At 42.8% G+C, this 24767-nt stretch overlaps 1 long non-coding RNA gene across 2 annotated transcripts in view; it reads left to right on the forward strand.

Annotated features, from left to right (window-relative positions):
* Positions 1-14201: 14201 nt before the first annotated feature.
* Positions 14202-24767, forward strand: part of LOC308189222 — a 44935-nt gene continuing 34369 nt past the window's right edge. The window contains exons 1-3 of one of the 2 annotated variants that reach the window (XR_013946157.1): positions 14202-14478; positions 14612-14728; positions 17092-17242. This is a non-coding gene — a long non-coding RNA (uncharacterized lncRNA). Of the gene's footprint in view, positions 14729-17091; positions 17243-24767 lie in introns of both variants that reach the window. The other variant, XR_013946156.1, reaches the window with a different exon arrangement.

Here is a 24767-nt window from a genome sequence, read left to right on the forward strand (position 1 = left end):
GTAGCACAATGCAAGAGAAAGTGGCAGTGATCTCTTCACTACTTCCAGCTGCTATTGGCCACATGACATGATAATAATAATAGCTTGCATTTCTGTAGAATATTTAGCTTCAGGAAAAAACTTGAAGGATGTTGGGCTGCTCTTGAGTAATTTATGAATTCCATATGTTTATAAGTGTCTTTAAATACTGTGAGGGATTTACAGTACGAAAATGTGTTTGGTCCTAGGAGGTGCTGACTGTCCGTGGGCAAGGAGAAATACAATTGTGTTTAGGACTTGCTGCAAATGCCATCTGCTTTGATGTCGTACATCTGTGCAGCTGTTGAGTTCAGCAAACTCTGCCCACTGGGGCAGGATGTGTCACAGGCAGGATATGGAGGAGAACCAAAACTCCAGGCAACTGAGTCAAACAACTTCTGAAGGAGACAAGAAACAGGATTAAAAGAAAGTGACTTGCTGGGAAAATTAATAAAGAAATGCCATCCAAGTTCTCTGCTGAAAGATGGCAAACTTCTAGATAATGTAGGCTGTCTGCTATAATCTACAGGAAACCCATTGCTTTCAAAACCTTTTAATCTTTTATTCTAAATGATTAAACAGTGATGTGGTGTTCATAGAGGCAGTATTTCATGGTATTGAAAGTTCATGGCATACACACATGTATTGCTTGAAATGAGGAAATGCTTCATTTTGATGCTTTCAGTCAACGTGTTTCATTGTTCCTGTTCTCAAATGAAAACATTTTGGTTTGCTGAAGTGCCTAGACCACCTGAGTTAACATTCACCTACATTTCTGGATGATACACAGAGTGCTGTAGCATGGATGTTGCGGGCTGATGTTCACCACTGTGGTTTCAGGCACCCAGCCTTGTGCTTGGCCCTGGAGTCTGCTGGCTCCTGTGGGTCACCACAAGGACTTCTCAGAGGGGGGGACTATTCCCATTGTTGGGAGGGTGATCTGGCCAAGGGAAGCCAGAGAGAAAAAAAATAGAGATGATCTGGTTTAAAAAAATCAGAGATGATCTGGTTTAAATTTCAGGTCAAATGACATAGACAAATATATTTCCAGATACCAATTGGATAACAGCAAAAAGCATCACCTACCATTTTTTTTCTTGAGTATGCTCTGTGAATAGGTTCCTGGTCCAGGAGTACAGAGGTTTGGCTGCCTTGACACACACTGTTCCTGCCCCTGCTTCCCCTTGCAGAATTTGTTCTGTCCTCTCCTGGAGGCAGCCACAGAGCTGAAAATACACAGGATCTCTAAAATGATGAGCAAGTGCCAAAGACAACTTCCTAGACAATACGGAGGGAGCTGGCTGTCATCACAGGCTTGAGATCTGAAGGTTACCTAGCATGTTCTCCTGTGTTATGGTCATGGTCCTCAGACATCTTTAAATTTTATTTTCTTCCCAACATCTTGTATGTGGGTTTTGCATACAAAATATTTTTAAAAGCATGAAAAAATATATTACAAAGCCTTGCAGGTAAACTCAGGGTTTACTGGGACAGCTAGGGATTCCTCCAGCTCATCTTTCATCACCTCCTGCTGGAGTGTGGCACATCTGCTCTCCTCAGTTTGGTATGTTTAGGGTGCAGAGAGGGCACTAAGGCACTGGTGAAGATATTTTCTTAAGACTAATCTATTGCATGTTAAGTCAATCTACGTCCAGAGGGACACAGCTACTAGTCAGTCTTCTAAAACTACATGGATTAGCAACAGATGTTTTCTCAGTTGTACAATGGAAAACATTTTTTTTCTTCTTCTTCTGAAGGAAAGGACATATTTCTCTGGACTTGGTACAGTCTGTTATGGTTTGGGTATGGTCTTCATCCACAATAGCTTTGGTAACAACACATATAATATAAGACAACAATCTTGCCTTCAGTTATTTAAGAGTAACCTGACTCCACTCCTGAGACAATATAACTCTGGCCAAAGGAAGTTCAGTTGGCTTCTTCTTTCTCTGAAAAACAGACCACACAATTGTGGTGGATGAAAGAGTAGCCAAAAAATTAAGAGATCATTTTCAGACAAATATCTTTTTTTTTTCTCCCCCAATTCAGTATTTTTTTTCCCAGTCCTCCCACTCTTGCAATATGAACTACTGCATATGCTTCATGAAATTACCATCTACTGCTCAGTTGTTTATTTTTGTAATCACTGTATTTTATTTCATTTGTTTGCCTTTTGACCTCTTTTGATTATTGAGAAATTTAATGATCAAGGGATCTCTAGATTAGAGTCTCTTTAATGCAATATGCTTCCCACAGAAAATGGCAAGAATTTCACTGACAGTATTGATACTCTGATTTATTCCCACAATCAAACAAGTACTAAAGTTACAAGTAAGGGATTTTGAGTCCTCTGCTAACTTTCCTTCTGATGCTGTTTTTCTATAACATCACTTCTTTGTGAAATTCATTTAAAACTTGAAACCCAACAATGTGGTTTATCTTTTTTTTGTTGTTGTTGTTTTTTTAATCTATCAGCTTGGTTTCTTCCAGTAACTTCATAGCTGAGACAAGTTTGTTGACCCTTGTAGCTGCTTTTTGTTAAATAATCTGCTGAATTGTAGAATGCACATTTGAGCAAAATGTTAGACTTGAAATGCCACCAAGTATATTCTGTTTCTCAAACACCCTGGTATTCTAAATCACTCAGTGATTTGAAAGTCAATGGAATGAAACTCAGGAGAAATGAAAGAACTAGATTTACTGTTAATCTGATATTTGGAAGTGACATTTCATTCTGTATGTGGATGCTGAAAAAGCTGCCAAAACCAGACTTTATTAAAACATCATAATTACTAGTTCCTCTAATCCCCAAATACAACATTGTTTGATGAAAACAATATAATCTTCTGTCCCTTTGCTCCACCAGCTATTGTTTTATACCAGTTATTTATAAAAGGAAATGTCTGACTTTTAAAAATGGAATAGTTGGGTCACTATTTGATTAATTTCTTCTCCCTCTGCATTATCAGTCTGGATTTAAACAGCAGGTCATTGTGCTCTGATTATCTCATGTTTTAATCCTTTTGCTTTGGTCTTTTCTCTATCAAAATGAACCTCATTTCTCCCCATTAGAAACTCTATACTTGCTACTCCACTGTGCTCAAAAAGTGACCCTTGTCCCGTTTGGCATACCAAGAGGAGCCCTGGGTTAGATGGAGTCTGAGGCATGTCTGGGTGCAGATGTCTGTGGCCAGACCCATTGTCTTGGCTGGAAATCATTCCGACCCGAGAAGCCTAACAGGTCGCTTCCTTCAGTGCTAGCTGATAGCACTGTGTGACAAGGGCTTCTGCCCAATAAGAAAACTGGCTCCAACTGAATTCTGCAAGGGGTTATTAAAGGTAGATAAAGATAGGCACCCTCTTCCTCCACCTACTGTAAAAATTACAAGAAGCAAAATGTAGACAACACAAGATGTCAGGCAGCCAACCAAGCAGCACGGTTTAGTTAACCTTTGGAGACTGTGATGTTGTGTGGAGCCCTCTGTACCATGTCACGCTGTGGGACACAGCTATCTGAATTCAATTTTGATATTGTTTATACGAGACTCCCTTGGGCGAGACTGTCAACCCTTTGCCCTACACTTCCTCGAGGCTAGTGGTTTTCAGAAGGTCTCACCTGACCCTGAGTAACTGGTATCCGATGATATTATTGCTGTATGTGACCAGTGCTTTCTGCCAGAAAAACAAGGTCATGCTGATGCTGATAGCAGGGCCTCACAGGTGCCTTCTGCTGCAGTTCTCACACAGCAGTTCTGCCCATCGTGGTCTCCCTGAAAAGAGACAAGGCTTTGACTCATCCGGTTGGATATTACATAGGCTGTTTCAGACTGAGGACCTCCACATTTTTGTCAAATGCTCCAGACTATTCCCAGGCTCACTGGGTTTGTGCTCAACTGCAAAACAGTCCTTGGAAGCTGAAAAAAAAAAAAAAGCTCTGTGTGTTCTTGGTGAAGGGCTTGGCAGGGCTTAATTTGTAACAGCAGCATATTGTTCTTGCTTTGAGCAACTTCTTCCTCGAGCAAGCATCTGAAACCCCAGAGCCTGGGATGAAAGATGATGGCCCTCGAACATCTGATGGTGTTTGGTGGTGGTCGTGGCCCGGAGCTGATCACCCTCCAGTCTGGACCTGCTCGCTGTGAGGGCACTGTGCCAGCACCATGTTCACACACACACTGGCAAGTCTGATGGACATTTAGTGCTGGGCTGCCTCAGAACAGAGCTCCCTCTAACAAGATCAGTTTTCCATGTTTTTTGATAAGGTATTTCAGCCATACATTTATTTCCAGTGCTCACTGCTATGAGGAGTCTGTCTATCCTCTGCTTGCTGGGGCAGGCATGTTAGTGACAGCCCAGCTACACTGAAACCTGTCTGTATGCTATGCTGTCAAAACTTCTCCTCCAGGTGTGCTATTTTCATTATATAGTACTTAGATTAGTGTTACTGTTTGTTTAATTTCTTTGCAGCAGATCTAGTTATTTCCAAATTTGCTTGGAGCCTTTTGTCTTGTTATTTTACTATTTCTCCTCATCTGTTTAGGCTTAAGCACTCTGTATATGATAAAAAATTGTTTTATTTTCCTGTAAAACACCTTGGATACTGAATACAACCCATATGGCAGTTTGAGGAAACAGCATCTCCCAAAGAGGGTGTTGAATGTGCACAAATATGTGCTTGTTTTTTGCTAAGGGCACCTGCCAGAACCCTGCTGACACATCAAGTGTAAAAAAATATTTGGCACCAGTAATCTCCTCCAAAATTTCCTTGTAGATATTGGAAAATACTCTCTTTTATGTATTTATTTAATTCTGCATGATATTTCCTGGTTCTCATGGCCACATCTATATTGGAAAAGTTAAACGTGCCAAGGCACGTTCTCTGGTAGCAAGGCCAACTGGACTGGTATGGCCAGAGTCTGTGCTGTTGAATTTGCTGTCCCTCAAAATAGTGGCAAGGTAGTAGGGACAGATCCTGAAATGATTAAATCTATTTATATAAACATAATTTGAAAGGACTAAATCAGAAGTCAGGCTGGGCACTAGTCGGCTGCCTTATAGCAAAAGGCAGGTGGCAAGAGCAAGAAATAGGTAGGAGATGGCAGGAGGAGAAAGAGGAAAATGAGACAGATCTTCATGTAAGTGGCATCCTCTCCTCCCCCAGCATGGAGGCAAACTGGGACAGCCTCCATCACCCTGAGCATGCTCGTGCTGCCTGCACATGGCAGGTGGCCTGCTCCACCGTGGGAGCAGCCATATATAGGTACCATTAGGTCTACGTGGTGACTCAAGGGACAATATAGGCCAGGGATAATCTGGGCAATATGTAAATTCAGCTGTTATATCAGTCCTTGTATTTATAGCTATGGGAACTTTCCTAGGGCCTGGCTTGTGATGTTCCTTCATCTTTGTTTTATGACATTATATCCTAAAAGTTTTCTTTAATCTCCTAAGAATTTTGTTCTTTGGCCTCTTGGTGAGACCAAGAATTTGGCAAATTTTTAAGCCAATGAAGGTTTGACCAAAACACAACATATTTTAGCTAAAAATGTTGAGTTCTGTTCTGAGTGCAATATTTTGCTGTTTTGCTTTTTTTTTTATATCAAAATGTATTAAAAATAAAGTGCAATCAAAGCAATTCATGTTAAAACAATTTATTTTCAAGTAAGAGGTTTGATCTAAAACATTTGTTACAGTTTTTTTTAAAGTAACCTTGCATACTTTATGCAAGACTGACTAGAATGTGAATAGGCATTGATTTAAACATTAACTCCTTTCATTTTGTTTCTCTTTTGTACTTCTTCTTGTCTAAATGCCTCCATATAGATATTCATTCATATTGCTGGCAATCACCGAATAAGAATGTAAAACTACACACAACGGAGTTACACTTGTTATTTTAAAGTGGCTACTTCTAGTAGAAATCATTTAAGTAATAGTAGCTCTTACATCTAGCCACATAATTTTTTGGTGTAGCGCCACATGATGATATTCAGCCTCTATATCCAAGGGGCTGGATATAGCCCAGTAGCCCGGTAAGGCATGCACACCAAGCCCATCACATATGGGCACCTGAATCCTTACTTAAGGCAAGCCCCAGAAAGCCCTGTTTGCCCCACTTCAGGTTTAATAATAAGTGTTGTGGAGGAGCGGGATGCTCTTCCCAAAATACTGCACCTGTTCCAGAGTTGGACTGGGAGCTACCTTGTGCCAAGCCTGGGGTCACTCCTGCACTGTGGCTGCAGATAGTGACTCCTCTCCCAGAAGCGGGTTCCTGGAGGGGCACCTGAGGTCCCTCTGGGACAGTCTCCATACACAACCCCATCTCTGCCCCACTACTCCAGTGTGGCCAGCAGCGTGGGCTGCAGCCCGTGGCGGCGGTGCTTAAGGTGACATAGGCTGTGCAAGCTCTGGGGCTGGAAGCAGCGCCCAGGAGAGTCCCTGAGCAAGCAAGGCTTGGATGGCACAGCCTGGTGTGCTGGGCTGCCCCACCTGCGCCATGCTCAACGCGGGACGATGGTGTGCATTTTCCCTCGCTCCATTCCTTATGCCGTGCTCCTGTTTCCCATACATGTTATTCGTGAGGAGACATCATCTTTCTCTGACTGGTGTTTGGAATGGTTTCAGCCTGGATGGGTAAATGCATTCTTCATGGAGACCCAGGACTTCTTATGGAAACTCACATTGGCTTCTACCTACTAAATCACAGATAATAGGTCTAATACTAAACAACTATCAGTACCATCAGCTATTCCTGACCCAGAGTAACGTGAGACAGGAATTTAATCCTCCCCTGCAAGCACGAGCTGCTCCTCAGCCCTGGTACCTCCACTGCTGGGCTCAGAGCAGACTGCTGAGCTGCGGCGTGGTCTGTGGGTCTCTGTCTGGGTGTCTTGTCCAGCTGCCAGCATTCACTGACACTCTCTCCATAACCCTCAGCAACACATTCAGCTCTTCTGCTTTTCTGGGCCCTGGTTGCTTTGATGATTTAGTGTCCTCTTTGATTCTGGCCCCAGGCTTGGAAAAGTGAATGCTGCCAACCTGCTTGGAGCCTACAGGGTATTTTACAATTAATAGCATCCCTATTGTTTCCTCAAAGACCACTTGGTATTTTCAGCCTGAACTTATCTTTGCCATTGTTTCATTTCCTCTTTGTTTCCCCTAACAGCCTGTTTTGATTTAACTCTATGTGGTCAGGCATGACATGGATTAAACTGAGTTGTGCAAAACATTTGAAAAGAGCACGAACAATTGTCTTTATGTGGTTGCATTTTGCACACTGATACCTGCTTTGCATATTACTCTAATTGAATTGCCATCAAACCCACACCTGTACTTCAGCTCTAGCTGGAAACCTGTGCATTTGCACCTCGAAATGCCTGGCAGCAAGCAAAAAGCTGAGCTAGTCAGTGTTTGGGCTGATTGCTTTCTTTTAGCACTTTTTCTCTAAGGAAAATTGGCTTTGGTCTAAACATTTTCTGGGAATGCCTGCTTTTTTCAGAGACTTTTATTGAAGTTTATTTTTCCCAGTTTTCACCACCATTACTGCTCACTTTCCAACCAATATGAATCACCCCCAACCAAAAATACCGACCTCAGCCCTTGAAAGCATACCCCCTTAGGTGTCTTCTTTATGAGCTACGAAAATCTGCATGAGGTTGCCCAAACATATGTTTGTGTATTTAACATCTTTCAAACCCTGGCAGATGTTATCCGCTCTATCATGTTACAGTGCACAGTTTTCAGGTGCAATTCCTACGTCTGGAAAACTTTCCCCTGCATGAAGTGTGGGCTTGCAGCAGACCTCAGGCTGATCCTTTGCTTGCGCGATCTAGTGCTAATCTCTTGGCCCACGTCCACGAAGCTGACCAAATCACGGAGTCCTCTCTTAGAGTTATTTAGTCTGTTTCTTTAGTGAGGGATAATTAATAGGCTTTGGATTCCCACCAGACACTGGAGTGAATAGAAGGGACAGCAGGAAATAAGGATGAGTAACGCCGGAGTCAGAAGTTCTTAGAAAGAGAAGTCCTCTTCTGTTCCGACATCGTTTTGGTTGCTTATCGCTTCTTGATGTACAAAAACTGGCTTCCAAGCTATGATGCTAATAAAGGGCTGCATTTTTTTGTGCCTCTAGCTCCCCTGGCTTTTTCTGAACTTCCACCAGGGATTAATTTGGCCCGAAGCATCCACTCACAACTCCGATGGTTGCGGGGGTAGGCAGGCTTTCTGGCATGTGCTCTGCCGAGTCATTACAAATGTGGTCTCTGGGACACAGCTGTGCTGGGGCTGCTGCTCTCTCTCACAGACACTTCATGCTGCCTTAGGCTGCTGACACTGCTCGCCTCCTCATTGCATTTCTACCTTGCGTTCCCTTGCTGGACCAAAATGCAGTTGTCCTTCTGCTTTTTCTCCTGCCCTTCTTCATGGTGTCAGCAGCACAGATTGCAGGGCTCCTGCACTCAGCCAATTTCTGAGACAGCCCTTCTGTGATATAATTTGTTTTTATATGGAAATCCATTGTGATCTTGATAAGAAATGAGTCATAATTTGAGCAATTTGTTCCCAGCATTAACAATTCTAGATTAAAACAAAAAAAACCCAAACCCTTAAGAAGTTTACTGCTATAGTAAAACCCATTAATTCTTCAAAAAGTAAACAGCCCTTCAGATTCTATCAAAATCTCTTTACCACTGGGGAGAAAGGAGGGAAAGATGAGGGAAAGGTATGGCACTTCAGACATTTACCCTAAGTTCAGTGGTGGGGAAAGAATAGAATTAAAAAGTAACCAACACTACATTTCCTTGATCTGAGAGTTTACATTAGCAAAATCATAAGTTCTTCCCAAAATTTTTTAAAATTGCCATTCCCCAATTTTATCTACTTTTAGTTTTGTAACTTTTCCATTGTAAAGCCAAATTTTGGTGGTAGAAGAGAAATCACAGTGCTTTCCCCAGACTTTCTCAGATGTGCAGATAAGACCCCCTCTTAACTAAATGCTAATGATGACACCCTCTTAATTAAACTGTGACCCATGATCTCCTCAAGTCATGGGTGTTAGTCACCACTATATATTGCCACGTGAATTACTACAAACACAATTTATACTATCGCTTTTCACAGAGATCATGGAAGAGAAGGAGGCAGCAGTCTCTGAAGGTCACCACTCCTTTCCAGGGCAGATGCCAGCATTAATACTCTTGCTTCGTCATTTGACTTTGTCAAATGACTTCCTGTTATGAAGATGGTAGGACAGGGTCCTCACCTGTGCATGTCGCTTATGTAGCTGTGTCACATATAAAAGCCAACCAGCCACTACTTTGACATGCAGTTCTCACAGTATGTCTTGCTATAAGGATCTAGGAAACTTCTCTGCAATGTATTTGTGCCACAACAAATCATCTCATTCTCTTTCCTCTTCCTCCATCTAAAATATAAAACGCCCATGCAACCCCAGCATAAATACCCATGGCACCAGGGCCACAGGCTGCAGGCTACAGTGGCAGGTTATGAGCAGCACATTCTGTTTTCCTCATTTCTGCTGCGCGGAGATTCTTTGAACAGAGTCTGTGCCTCCAGAGTAAAACCTAAGATATGTCAGGCTAAGTTAATTTGTGGGCTAGACGAGCTTAAAAGTATCCCTTTAAGGATTTTGCACAGAATGTACTGGTGTCTCCAGACTTGGAAAGAGTTCATTTTTCTGAGTCAGGCAATGGAAGCCAAATTCAGATGTGAATCTGAGTTCTGCAATTCTGGAGGGAGTCTGTGTTGGTGTATTTTACACCTTCTTCCGCCTCCCCTCCTCCCAGGAGTGCATTACACTGACCCAGCTTCCCTCAGACTGAGTTTTCATTTATGTTCACTGAGATGCACTCAGGCTCACATCCACCAGCCACAGTATAAATCCCTTGGCTTCTCACACGAGCTCTGAACCTGGACATCCAAAGCTGCATTTAAGGAATTTAAGGAAGTCTTAGGTTAGTTAACCCCCCACCTAATGGGAGGGAGAGGAGCAGAGTAAGAAGATCAGCTAATAAGAGAGCATAAGTCAAAATTTTGAGGCTTCCTGGCTCAGCTGCTCCTTAACACTGGTGAGTGAGTATTGTCTGGCCTAAGATATTTGCATTTACTCCTAAAAGTATTCTAAGACTAATTCTAAAATGTGGAGCCAGGGAACTTTCTGATGTATTTTTGGGACCCGGGTCCTGTGCTGACAAATACCAAAGCTCCCAGCCTACCTGGAGTGGCAGAGGAGAGCTCATCATGCAGTCTCCTCCCACCACCCAAGCCAGGATGGGCATGGGTTGTACACCCCAGGGTCTCAGGGCCCAGGACTTAGTCCAAGAGTAATCATTTCTGTGTGCCGTGGTAATATATGTATGTTAACATACACATCATTATCGACAATGTTGTAATTATCAACACTGTTCACATTATCAACGATATTATCATAAATTTAATTATCATCATACCACTGATACCCTGAAGACAGCTATTTATCACTTCAGAAGAAAAGAGAGAGCTATTGAAGAACACGTTTACAGCTAAAAACTTAGAATATGTAATCAAGAATATAACCCCGTTCCTATCTAACAGTGGCTAAACTTTAGGGCACCTTGGATGTTTAGATTTAAATAACCAAATGACCATTATCATATACTCTGAGTCATATTTGCTTTGTCTTCACATCTGTGCAACAACACTGTTATAAGTAGAGAGAAGAGTTTCAGTCTACGTACTGTTTAGCAGGTAGAGGATTCACAGCATGCATGACAGAAACTGCTCTGTAGGACTTTGAAATAACAAGGACTTCAGTATTAAAGCCTTATTGCAAATATTTGAGCTGTTTGTTGATGGTAGCATTTGAGGGGGATTTGGAAACATCCTGCATAGACTGCAGTTGTCCTTTAGTTTAGGTATGACATATCTAGTTTCAAACACTCTGCATTGTATGCAGCATGTACCACGGTTAGTCTTCTACAGTACACAATATCTCCATAGAATGTGTTCCACTGACTTATCAAATATGTAGGTTAGCACATTGTGAAGCAGTGCATCTTTTGAATTGTTTGGATTTTAAGGGGCACCCAAACCCAGAAAAAAATTCACCACCAGAACACATTCTTTATTTTTTACTTTTTTCCATTGAGAAGTGAATTTGAGCCTGAATATAGAGTCACTAAGAAGGTGACTTTGCTGTTTGACTCTCCAGCATGGAGGCACATTTAGACTGAAATCAGGCATGTGAGGCATACTAGATGCTTGCATGCTGCACCTGAGCCAGCTTTGAATGGCCATTTTGTGGAGCATAACTGCAGATGCATGAGATTACAGTCTGAAAATGAAATCTGGACATCATCTTAAGAACAACTTCTTTGGGGGATATTTGACATTAAAAAAATAGCTACTTGGAAAGCTTCACCAACTGATTTGTCAGTGAAATAGTTATAGTCACATTTGCTTTGTTCACATTTTGACTTAACAGTCCTGATGAAAAAGTTCTTAAATTTTTTAGGCAACCATTTTTCAGGAACACTAGTGGGCTCAATGTTGGCCAAGTCCCTGGAGAGACTAAGAACTGTACATACCTTGGGAAGGGAGGAACATATTGTCTGGCTGAAATTATTTTCCCATCCACATCAAATTTGATTGGCTTTGGTGGTACTCTACAGTATGATTACCTGTGTTGTTCTCACTCTCTGGATGAATAACATGCTTCAGCTTCCTGAGCTGCTAAGCTGGTACCTTTCATCAGCACTAAATTCACACTGAAAAGAAAAGGAAATGAAGCCATTACAATTTAGTTAAGGAAATGTGCCAAGAATGAAAATAGCACAGCCTTAATCCTTTCTCATGACAAAAGGACAGTTTTCACAGGTTGTACATGATAAAAATATCACTTTACATTGAATATTACTGTCAGACAGCCATATAAAGGTTTTTGTAAAGGGTGTGATTTATTTATGTAGCAGAAACAACTTTCCCCTCCAAACATGAATTAAAGTCAAGGTTGTATGTTCTTGAACTTGGACCAGTTTTTCTTATATCATCCTCTCCCATTGCTTGCCAAAGTGGAAGAGACAGAAGGCCCCATGAAGAAAACATCTCTCAGCATCAGCCAAATTACGGAATGCAGACTTTGAAATGAAGGAAAGGTGATCTCTCAGGGTAGTTTATTCCATCAACAATTTCCAGCATTCTCAGGACATCTGTAAGTAGTGTAATCTCAATTTCCTTTTCCTCAGCACTTTATAAAATTGAATGTACGTGAGGAGAGAAAGAGGGAAGATAACCCGATCATGTTTAGGTGCGATTACACAACTGCTGTGACTTGGTGATTGAGTTTGAACAATGCTTTGCAAATAGCAAACACAACAAATTCTCTATTACTTTTTCTTTGCTATAATCATTATGTCTACCAAAGATCAGGGAAAAATATTCTTTTCCTTGGTAAACATCAGGTCTGCTTTTTTCCCTTTCAGTAAAAAATGGTGAAATTCATAAATAATTACTCCTTTTCCTCTTCTGATTCTTTTTTATTCCTTCTCCTCATGTTCTCCTCTAATTATATATGAAAGAACTAGTTACTCTGAAAACAAACAAACAAGACCAACAGTTTTACCTTTTTCTGTTGCTTTTAAATGTCAGAATAAATATCAGTTTGAAGTTTAGGCCAACATGGAAATCAGGTATGTGTTCTGTTCTGCACTGCGGTCTGTGACAAGTCATTTCAACTTGCTGTGTAGAGTATCCACCCCTTCCCAGTTCTGCCTTCTCATTGCTTCCTTCCTGCAGATATTACTGACCATTGGGTTTGCTGGTGGGGCTGCTCTGGTGTGTTTTTGAACCCGTTCAAATAGAAAAGCTATGTAAAATACTTTACTGTTTGCTAATGAGGATGAATCAGATGAGGTGGTGCTCTCAAGAGCAGATCAGCTGGCAGACTTGAACTCCAACAGGCTTGGAGCCTGAGAATATATATACATATATTTCACAAATGTGAGCTGGGGAGGGAAAAGTATGCTGAAATAAATGGTAGTCAGGTAGCTTCTGAAGAAGCAAACAGGAAAATAGACCACTGTGGTCAATAGGATAGAGGTCATTCACACCAAAATCAGTCAAACTCAAGTCCAGAACAAGTTTCTGTTTCATACCCTGTTGTGGCTCTAGTCAGCTAGCAGCATAGCACTCTTTTTGGTGATTTCAACACCTGTTCTCTGTTATCTTGGTAGCAGAAGGTTTTCCCTGTGGAAGTGAACTGCATTTTCCCACACACCACTGTGGATAACAACTTCTGGGCCCTGAGAAGACCCCTAACCAGAAATCAGCATCAGAACAAACACAGCTGGGATGAGCTGCTTCCTAACATGAGTCAATATATGGCCATTGTAAAGCTCAGCCAAATTCACATCAACAGCCCAGTGCATCGTGTGTGAGTCTGCCATACACATACTCAAAAGTTCCTCTGTTCCCATTCCTTGTGCACCGCAAAAGTGAATGAACCTACGAAAATATTGAAACAAGATTTGGATCCTATAGGAGTGTTTTTCACTCCTCCACATCTCTCTTCTCCCTTCACAACAGTGTGGTGCCTCAGCTCCATATGGCAAATCATATGCAGATGACTGTAAATGGAGTTTAGTAGCTGCAGCTCTGGATGCCAGATTCTTGCCTTGCAAGGGAGCTTATATGAGCTCTCAAAGGGCAAGAGAAGCCATCGAGCCTCAGTACAGCTGAGCTTGGGATTTCTGCCAGCAGTGGAAGCTGTAGTTTGTTGAGGGCTGCCCAATCCATCCAGACTGCATGAGCAACAACAGATTGGGGTCAGACTCCAGAGTCTCTGAGGTTCAAGGTGAATTGCCAGGGCTTGAAGGTTTGTATTGCGGATGATTGGTCAACATGCCCCTGAGAGAAGGCTCACACACCCAGCCAGAAATGGGTCAGAGCCTCCCGCACGTCCCTGAGCTATGCATCTTTGTAGGTCCTCTAATCTTTTGCTTCCCTGCCAGTTTCCTACAGTGGAAGGAATGATATTTCAGACATTTGAACATCACTCATGTTTATGAGTAAGCACTCTCCCTCTGTCTGTTATCAAGCAGGAGTTCAATGCTAGGGCTTGAGTCATAGGGTCTCCCAAACACTTTAAATAGTCAGTTCCAAATCTGCAGCCTGAGCAGCTCAGTCTGCTAGAACAACTGTTTGGTCCTATCAGAGTGCCATCTCTGCCAGACATTCTCTGAATGTACACAGCAGTGCCACGAGAGCTGCTCTTACCTCTGACTGCTGAGATGAGAGCCACGGTTAGAATTGGTTTCTAGCACAAAGGCTTAGATACATTTATTTTTTTTCTTTTTTTTTGTTCTTTAAGGCAGTATTTTAGGGCTCAGAAACTAATACAGTCACTGGTCTTGACCTTCAGCTGCAGCTGAAGATCTTGCTGGGGAGCTTGGGACAAGAGAATGTGCAAAGGTTGATTTATTTTTCTTGGATTCCTTGATCTTGAGCTAGTTGGCTGTGGCCATTTGTATAACTGTACTAGCCCAATGTATGCCATAGGACAATCATTTTAAGTCACGTGGATTATATTCAATGGGTTTTCCAGAGTTCAAGAAAAGTTGCATGCTGCTCTGCTGGTGAGTGGGAAAATAATTGCTTTTAGCTGGTTCCTCAGTCGCCAGGTGATGTCTCCTCAGCCACAAAACAGTCCTCTGGTGAGCAGGTAAGACAGCTTTAACTTTGTTCTGCACTTGTCAGCTCTAGGCAACTGTAGTCTGCTAAGAGAAGCATTTGACTAAGATGTGTGGTCAATTCCAGAGTACTGATAGTTTTGTCTACTTGATATTTGTAACCACTAAAAGGCAGAGGATGACCCGTGCAAAAATAGTTCAGTCAAGGCAGATGAGAAGCCATCTAAATCACTTCTCATCAAACATGTTATGTAAGACAAGCAAATAGATCAAACTGGTAGACTTCAGTAACGGCATTTTCCAGCTTTCAACTGGTGCATCTTTGCTCTAACTCACAGGAGAAATATGTTCTCAGCTGGAATGTGCACGTATCCTTATTCTCTGTGGTACAGCTCATTCTCATTTGGAGACTTTCTTGCACAAACTGGAAATGGTCGGACTGAAAAGCTTCCAAGTGTGACACACTCCAGGTTTTTCTTGTGGTGTGTCATTCTCCTCTTTTCTTCTCTTTTGATTACACTGCCCACTTTTTCTAATGCTTGAACTAAAAAGAAGAAAATAAAGGAAGAATTTTGTAATTTTGATAATGTCAGAACAAAATGTTTCACATTTTCAGAATTCTACTTTCCTCCCCCACATTGTTTGGCTGAAACAATTTGCTGAATTCAATCCAAGCTCCCAAATAACTTCAGTCATCCTGCATTTTTTGGCGAGTAAACTATTTGTCTAAAATTTTTTTGTCCAGCTCTAAAATTTATCTCAAAGTTCTCACAAAAACGATTTAAAACAGAGCAGTTACCACTGCCATATTTGGAGGGGAAGAATGACCGTCCACTTGTGGTTGTAAGCATCACGGAGTAGGGACCCCAAGTGCTTTGATGTTAAAGGTGATAGCTCAGCCAACCATAACATAAATAATTACAGGCTACCTGCTTACGTGTTCTTGAATTTTCATTGACTTCCACCCTCGTGTCCTCTGAAGTTGTGGTATTGCACTCCTACTTCTGAATATGTGCTGTTTTCCGTCTCAGTGGAGTCTTACAGAGCTTTAGTTATGCATCCTGTCTATCTCTCTAGGTTATGCAATATACAATTAAATAATGCTTTTCAGGTGGTTTAGGCTCCATGGGTAAAAGACAATAGAAAAATTCAAATTGTCATTCTCACGAAGTTTATTACTTTGTATTCATGAGATACTATCTCTATAGACTTTACTTGCATAAATAATTTTGCTTTCTGTAACATCTCTAACTAATCACAGTTGCAGTATGACAGATCCAAATTGGACAGATGTTTCTTAAAAATAAAATGTCCAAAGGCAATAGTGCTGAAGTTGCCAATGAAAAAACAAAGACATCTGTACTTTTAAACTAAATTTGAAAGTTTTTTCATTCCTTCTCTTATGTTTCTATAATTTTAGGTCACATTAGAATTAGTCTGTATTACTGATTTGTGGTCTTTTGTCTAGTAATGTCAAAAACTGACAACGAAATCTATTTAATTTGGTGTTACTCTAAGAACTTCTCTATGCTTTGCAAATATTTCTTCTTGGAGTGACAATTTCTCATGGACTGTTAGAGCAGTAAATGCATATTTCATGCACTTTCATGTGTTTATCAACTTAAACCACAATTCCTGTGAATTTCTTTTTCTCTTTCTATTCTTAGACCAGTGTTCATATCAAAAAGGCATCATCGCATTTCTGTATCACGTTGCTTGGTCTTTAAGTATGTTCTTTATGTTTTAACTATACTGTTAGTTTATGTGTAGTTAAAGTATTTTTCTGAGCAATAGATTTGATGTAATCCCAAGACTGTTGACCGTTTTTAATATGATAGAAAGGTAGAGGCGAGAGCCATATTACCTAACAGAATCTGATTATACTCTATTTTCCTTTTTCACAATCTACATCAGTATGATGTAGTGGAAAATTCAATTTATTAGTATGTGTGGTATAAATGCCTAAGTACAATAAAAGTGAAGTGGGAGAGAAAGAAAAAGAAGGAATACTTGTCCCACTTTGTATACACTTAATTTATTTTGGGAGGTGTCTCACGGAAAACAGACTTGCAAGCTGTTATCCCTATAAAAGAAGATCATTTCCTTGCAGGATAAGAAAGATGACCAGAGTGACAGTTATACTGCAATATAAAACATAAAAAAGTCTGTATATAGATACATATTTTTCTTTCGCTCAGTTTTCCAACCCACATAGCACAACTGAATTTTGTATGTATTCTGAAAAGACTAAGATGAAGCTTATCACAAGATTTCTGCATAGGCTGGAAAATGGATGGACCACTTTCTCAGCAGTAGTCTAACACTCTTTCACTGATGTTTTTTAAAACAGCCTGTATTTTGCTGTTATGTGGACATGCCGCAATTTGCTTTTCAGGGTCTCCCTTCCAGTGGTGCAAAGTCTCTGAGCACATGCAACAGAGGAGTGGGTGCCCTTGCCAATGGGAGCCATTGTTTTCCTCTATTATCAACACACCCAAACTGTTGGCTGTCTAAACTGGTGGAAGTGAAGAACAGTTTACCTTAAGGTACCATTCTTTTATTAGTTAATATGTCTCACAATATAAATACACCCATCAAGACACATAGGTATTAATACAGCTTTCTGAAAGCAACACTGACTTTGTTTTCCTTCTTAAAGCTCAGATAAACTACTCACATTTTAAAATATACCATGGGTTTTCAAACTATGAAACTTAGACACACAATGTTAATTCTACACTAAGATTTCAGACCTAATTAATTGCTTAAATTATGCTTTGTTATGTTCGTCATTCCTGTTAGACACATCTTTAGAGATTGTCTATCAAACTATTAGAAATTCTATGAAGCCTTTGAGAATGGAAGTGACTTTAGTGCTGCATTCAAGAAGCATTAATGGGGTTTGGCACTTAAACTAGTCTTATTTAATGAAGTTCAAGTGCACATTCTTAGTTTGAATATTGTCTTTAGGGTAAATTTAAAGTCTCATTTGGATGATTTTGCATACTATATTATCAAAATAACATTATAAGTAAATGAGGTTTTATAAAGATAATACTAATTAGATCATGGCTACCTTTTGAATGATGGAGTAATACTTCATGAGATTTTACTGAGGTTACATGAGATTTTTAATCTAGCATGATAAATGGAAGTAAGAGAACATCTCAGAGCAATTATAGACCTGCTCATCAGCTACAAGGAAAAAAAAAAAAGAGGTAATGAATGTTCATTTATTTAGTGCTGTCCTACAATAAAGACCCAAGAGCCCGTGGCCTTGTCAGTCATACATGGTTGGCTCTTTGCAGCAGCCAGCAGGGCTCTTTGCAGCAGCCAGCAGAAGAGGACCCAAACTGAGCAGGGTTCTGCCTGATTTACCTTCAGTACCCAGGCACTGGTAAAAGTCCTGTCTATAATCAGAGGCAAGACTAAATTTACATCCAACTTTTACCAGAGTTTGATGTCTGGGAGGGGTTCAGGCTTAGGGCTTTAGGTTAGCTAATGCTTCATAGTGCACAGAGATTTCTTAGATTTGAACCTGGAGTCCAGCTCCACAATCTGTCAGGGTCCTGATCTGAAACTGTGACTTAGGCACCACTTGAACTATTTCATCACACACACACACAAAAAGCTAGGATAGCATTCAGCAAAGAACTTTTTTGTCAGGTAATATATACACTGTATATTGGACATACTTCTTTCTTTGGCTACACAACAATACTTGTCTTTGTTTCCCATGACACTTTTTGTTGTTATTGTGCAGGGCTTTCAAAAGAGTTAAATGGTAGTATGTTTACTTGAAACCGATAGAAAAGTTCTTTTAGGGCTCAAAAATAATTTTTGTATTTCTAAAGAAGCTTTCAAAATATGATGGCCAAACTATTTGAAAAATGTGTCCCTGTGGTGATGTCATCCTCAAGGGAAACATACTTCTGATATGAAGTATTCCCATCAGAAATCTTGGAGATCTTACATCTGTATTCTTAACCTCAAGAGGTTATCAAATGATAATAGTTAATTGTAAAATGGGATGTCATCTAATGGAGTGCTGGCAGGCATGTTGGCCAGTAGTTATAGGTCATTGCACAAATATTTATAGAGGAAGTGAAGGCTTCATTTGGCCTTAATAATCAGACATCTTAGACAAATATTCATAAAGTGAAAAATGCTCAGATTCAGGCAGAACCAGATTCTTGCTGATCATTTCAGAGTGGTAAGAAACACATCCAAGTGCACACACCAGAGGGGCAGAAATGCCCTGTGGTTGTAGGAGAGCTCTGCAATCAAAGATTGCAATGTTGTTCCTTGGTTAGTGGTGATGCCCAGATACCCTTCTGGGTCGTCTTGACCATTGGACTCATCACGTTTAGGAAATATTGACTTGCCTGTGCAAGGGTTTGGGAAGTAGCAGTCTACAGAAGCATCCATGTGAGTGGGGAATTCCACTGCAGGGATTACCTTGAAGGCTAAAGAGGACCCGTGGTGTACCTCCCTCCTCTGCCTGGGAAAAGGGGGTGCTGCCAGGACAGTTTTCCTCCCCTCAGCTGGGAACCTCCTTGTTTCTCCATAGCAACAGTGTTAGATTGTCCCATCCCAGGGTGGTGGCACCTCCTTCTCCCACATCACTGTCCTGGCCCTGAGACTCTGTGGTACCTGCCTAAGGAGGCAGGTGGTGATAAAGCTAGAGAGAGAAGGGCTTTGAGTGTTGACTTATGGCAGTAGTCCACAGTAACTGACCCTCTTCTGCTCCTTCAGCTTGTGGCAGGGAGCACTCCACCTCCTGGCAGTGACAGTGGCAGGGACAGCAGCAGAGGCTTTAACCCGAGTTGGCCACCAGCAGGGCTCAAGCACGGATGGTCCCTCTGGGAAGTTAATCCAAATTAAGCAGAGGTGCAAAGCAGATTTACCAGCTGTAATAAAGCATTCATCTTAAGATTTAGGTTAACCACATTATGAGTGGAATTAAGTTGTGCTGAAATCAGGTCACTGTAATTCTGAATAGCAACATGCACAGAGTTTGATAGGGTGTAACTAATCCACTTAAAGCTAATTCAGATTGTAATTCAGGGCTCTCCCCCTGCAGACAAGGCTATGCTGTATCTCACAGCATTACTTCAGCAGCAGAGCTGGTGGCAGGGAGTCAGCTCCTGCCCTGAGGCACCCCCACCTTCCCCATGCAGCCTTGTGTGGATGGGGGAATCGTGACTACGGGACCGAAGCTGGCCCTAACAGTTGTTTTCCTGACAAAGCAGATAGGAGTGCTCAGGCCTGCCAGTGGCACTGTCCTCCAGCAATGCAAAGCCCTGTGCGACGTGATGCAGCTGTGCTGGAGGAATGTGAGCCCATGCTGAGAGCAACAGCGGAGGCTGCAGGCTTGGCTCCAGAGCCCGCTCCTTCCTCGCTCGCTCGGGGCGACGGCACTGCAGTGAGAGTAGGATCCCCGTGACGGCACCAGAAGTTGGATTCCTGCAATGAGTCACTTAGCAGAGATATCGAACCAGCTCCGGTCTCCGTGCTGCTGGCACAGCTGGCTGCGGCTCCAGGCGGAGATGCTTGTGTGGAGGAATCCAGAGCCACCCAAGTCGCGGCCATGGAGGAGACCACAGGCACTCTGGGTCCTGCCGTGTGTGCTCTGTGGAGAGCATCCTTAAGTGCCAGGAAAGTTTAATCTGGGTCCTGGTCAGAAGTTCACAGTCTGCTCTTTTGGCATTTTCATATCCCTTCTTCAGTCCTCACCCCAGTTTTTGGGCCAAGGTGCAAGAGCTGTGCAGCAGATGGGACCTGCGATCTGCAGTGCAGTGCTTGGGCTGCTGGGTGTGCTTGCACCTCTGGGCAAGCAGTACTTGGAGCTGCCTTTGCTTACCTGGCCAGGTTCTCTACGGGCAGAGCAAGATTCACCCCTCTGGCTCCCATCTCTGTCCCCGGAGGTGGGTCTGTGCCAGGCCCATTTGCAGCACACTGCTGTGGCCTCTCTCTAGGAGCCTCTCTCTCTGGGCCATTTGGGTTGCTGTGTGTCATGCATGGGAACAGGAACCACTGCAAGCTCTCCTCTGTGTCAGAATGACCCCTGCTCAGCAGCACACACTGGTCCACCATACCAGCTCGAAGTAGCTCTCAGAGCTCAAATCCGAAACCTGAGCTGAAATCTGTCGGATAGACAGCAATACCTACCCTGGATCTGCAGCACACTGTGCTCCAAACACCTCCATGTCCTGGCTGCACAGGCCATGTCAGAAGATGTCCTGGTGTCCTCAGCAATCTCTTCTGCACTCCTGGAGAGGGGGAGAAGAGGCGACTGCAGGAGCAGCAAGTTTTGTTAGAGGTTTCCTTGCAATGTCGTAAGAGCTGCCAGTAGGCAGCGCCATGACAGGCTTGAAGAGCTGACACAGCAGCCAGGCAGCTGGCAGGAGACATTTAATGGAGCAAAACCAAATGTGATTTCCTGGGGCATCCTGGCCAGGGATATTTCCTGGTACTGCTCCTTGAATCATATGCACATCCCTGAACCTTTTAAACTCATTCTGTGCCAGTTCAATCCACCTATTAGCCTGTGTAACTCCAAAACCTGATACAACTCATTACATCCATTATAAGGAGAAGTCTCCTGGTAATTGTGGGTACCTTCAGATATTCAAGTCTGCTGCCACCTCATATCTGAGACATTTTCATGGCACTTCTGTTTTCATCTCACAAAATGTTTTCTAATAGCTCCCTCACATCAGCAGGCAGAGACCTAAGCAAGCTTTATGCCAGGAGTTGATTTGTCATGGGATTCATTCCCGAAGTTAATCAAATAAATTATATGTGTGCCTCAATAGTAGATATCATACAGATAGATGTCTTGGCTCCCAATCTCCAGAGAAGGAGACACACATAATGGTTTAGGAGGCTGGACCTTAACCTTAGATTGTTAAACCCCATGATTTTGCCTTAGCAAAACCTCATTTCAGTAGACACAATACCAAAGAAAATGTGTTTTTCGTACCTCACTTACATAGTGTATTGCATGTAAAATAAAAAGACAAAAAGCATGCTGGTGGTGGGACTTCAGAAAGTTTCTTCTTATGGACCTAGAAGAATAGCCTTTTGAAATCTTAATTGTAGGGAAATTTCTCCATTCTTCCTCATTTCTGAGATGCACGTATATTTATTCTCACTATTGAACAGACACTCTGATGCTTATCAACAACAGAAACATCCACGTACATTAATCCAGAAACCTTAACTAAACCAAAGTGCAATTCTTTTTTACATTGTAAACTCTTAAAAACAGCAAAGTCTTGAATTGTCAAGATGGCTAAAACATGTGAGAGACTGATGCATGCAGAGGACACGTAATAGTTCAAGTTTGGGCTTTTTGTATACATTAGGAATAGTTAAAAATATGTCTCATCATCAGTTACTGTAAATCTCTGCTGGAAGAAGGCCTCAGAAATCACAAATGTGTCACTTCTCTACTTCTGCACATTCTGCTGAATCATCCGTGGAAGTAACCAAAGTGCCCTGTATAATGAGATAGTGACACTCACAGCCTTCCAGACTCATCCATAAGATCAGAGCTCAGTTTGTTTGACAAAAACAGAACAGACAAAACATGTCTGCCCTCCTTTTTCCCATTTGAGGTATGAAAGATGCAGCAAGTCTCCTTTATTGGGCATCTCATTTTTCCATGCAATGTGTACAGCTAAAAATAACCCATAAGTAATATTGCTGATAGCTGTTATCCCAGATGCAATCAGTTAATTGCTGTGATAGTCACATCACCAACATCACTGGGAAATCTACTTACATTTCTCTCTCAGACTTAGAAAAAACAAAAAGCAGTAACGAACAGTTAAGAAAATATGAGATTTTGGTTCACTGAAATATGACATTACAGACTTCTTTTATTGTATATATGCCACTAAGGGAGACCTCCAGAATCTAATGGCTTTGCCATGAGGTTGTCCAGCCTTTTGAAGGCTGAGCGATTAGGTGTTAGATTTCAGTCATGGCAGCCCATGCTTTAAATACCAAGTCGTGGCAAAGCATTTGAGGAGCTGTTTGGCTCTTGGAACCCTCATGTGTGCTATCTTTGCTCTGGGTTAACCTTCAGTCCTTGACATCATCAGCAAAAAAGGCAGTGGGGTGGGCAGAGCTGCATGGTATACCAGATGCCCTTTGATGGCTGCCACCAATGCTCTTCTGACCTAGAGAGTCGGATCAGAAATCTCTGAAAAATAAAATCCTCTTTTGTGATATAGAAAGGTAATTTACAAAACAAACAAACAAACAAAACTAACCAAGCGAAAACAACCAACCAACCAAACAAAAATACAAAAACTTTTAAAGAGCAAAAAACTGTCAGGTTGAATTTCTGTTTCTGGTAAATAACGAAGTATTAAAAAAAATATTTTAGTCACATTCAGTAAACCACTGAAATTATCTGGATTTCTACACTAGAAGTTAAGAATCAATCATGCAGAACTTGACTGTTGTCATTATTATTTTCAAAAGGACTTAGGGCTTCACTCTAGAAATTTATTTTCCTTAAAGTCATGTCTGTGTTAAAAATATTTTCCTTTCCTTGCCTTGCCTTGCCTTGCCTTGCCTTGCCTTGCCTTGCCTTGCCTTGCCTTGCCTTGCCTTGCCTTGCCTTGCCTTGCCTTGCCTTGCCTTGCCTTGCCTTGCCTTGCCTTGCCTTGCCTTGCCTTGCCTTGCCTTGCCTTGCCTTGCCTTGCCTTGCCTTGCCTTGCCTTGCCTTGCCTTGCCTTGCCTTGCCTTGCCTTGCCTTGCCTTGCCTTGCCTTGCCTTGCCTTGCCTTGCCTTGCCTTGCCTTGCCTTGCCTTGCCTTGCCTTGCCTTGCCTTGCCTTGCCTTGCCTTGCCTTGCCTTGCCTTGCCTTGCCTTGCCTTGCCTTGCCTTGCCTTGCCTTGCCTTGCCTTGCCTTGCCTTGCCTTGCCTTGCCTTGCCTTGCCTTGCCTTGCCTTGCCTTGCCTTGCCTTGCCTTGCCTTGCCTTGCCTTGCCTTGCCTTGCCTTGCCTTGCCTTGCCTTGCCTTGCCTTGCCTTGCCTTGCCTTGCCTTGCCTTGCCTTGCCTTGCCTTGCCTTGCCTTGCCTTGCCTTGCCTTGCCTTGCCTTGCCTTGCCTTGCCTTGCCTTGCCTTGCCTTGCCTTGCCTTGCCTTGCCTTGCCTTGCCTTGCCTTGCCTTGCCTTGCCTTGCCTTGCCTTGCCTTGCCTTGCCTTGCCTTGCCTTGCCTTGCCTTGCCTTGCCTTGCCTTGCCTTGCCTTGCCTTGCCTTGCCTTGCCTTGCCTTGCCTTGCCTTGCCTTGCCTTGCCTTGCCTTGCCTTGCCTTGCCTTGCCTTGCCTTGCCTTGCCTTGCCTTGCCTTGCCTTGCCTTGCCTTGCCTTGCCTTGCCTTGCCTTGCCTTGCCTTGCCTTGCCTTGCCTTGCCTTGCCTTGCCTTGCCTTGCCTTGCCTTGCCTTGCCTTGCCTTGCCTTGCCTTGCCTTGCCTTGCCTTGCCTTGCCTTGCCTTGCCTTGCCTTGCCTTGCCTTGCCTTGCCTTGCCTTGCCTTGCCTTGCCTTGCCTTGCCTTGCCTTGCCTTGCCTTGCCTTGCCTTGCCTTGCCTTGCCTTGCCTTGCCTTGCCTTGCCTTGCCTTGCCTTGCCTTGCCTTGCCTTGCCTTGCCTTGCCTTGCCTTGCCTTGCCTTGCCTTGCCTTGCCTTGCCTTGCCTTGCCTTGCCTTGCCTTGCCTTGCCTTGCCTTGCCTTGCCTTGCCTTGCCTTGCCTTGCCTTGCCTTGCCTTGCCTTGCCTTGCCTTGCCTTGCCTTGCCTTGCCTTGCCTTGCCTTGCCTTGCCTTGCCTTGCCTTGCCTTGCCTTGCCTTGCCTTGCCTTGCCTTGCCTTGCCTTGCCTTGCCTTGCCTTGCCTTGCCTTGCCTTGCCTTGCCTTGCCTTGCCTTGCCTTGCCTTGCCTTGCCTTGCCTTGCCTTGCCTTGCCTTGCCTTGCCTTGCCTTGCCTTGCCTTGCCTTGCCTTGCCTTGCCTTGCCTTGCCTTGCCTTGCCTTGCCTTGCCTTGCCTTGCCTTGCCTTGCC

The sequence above is a fragment of the Anser brachyrhynchus genome (assembly GCF_964034855.1).
Source record: "Anser brachyrhynchus genome assembly, chromosome: 2".
NCBI lineage: Eukaryota > Metazoa > Chordata > Aves > Anseriformes > Anatidae > Anser > Anser brachyrhynchus.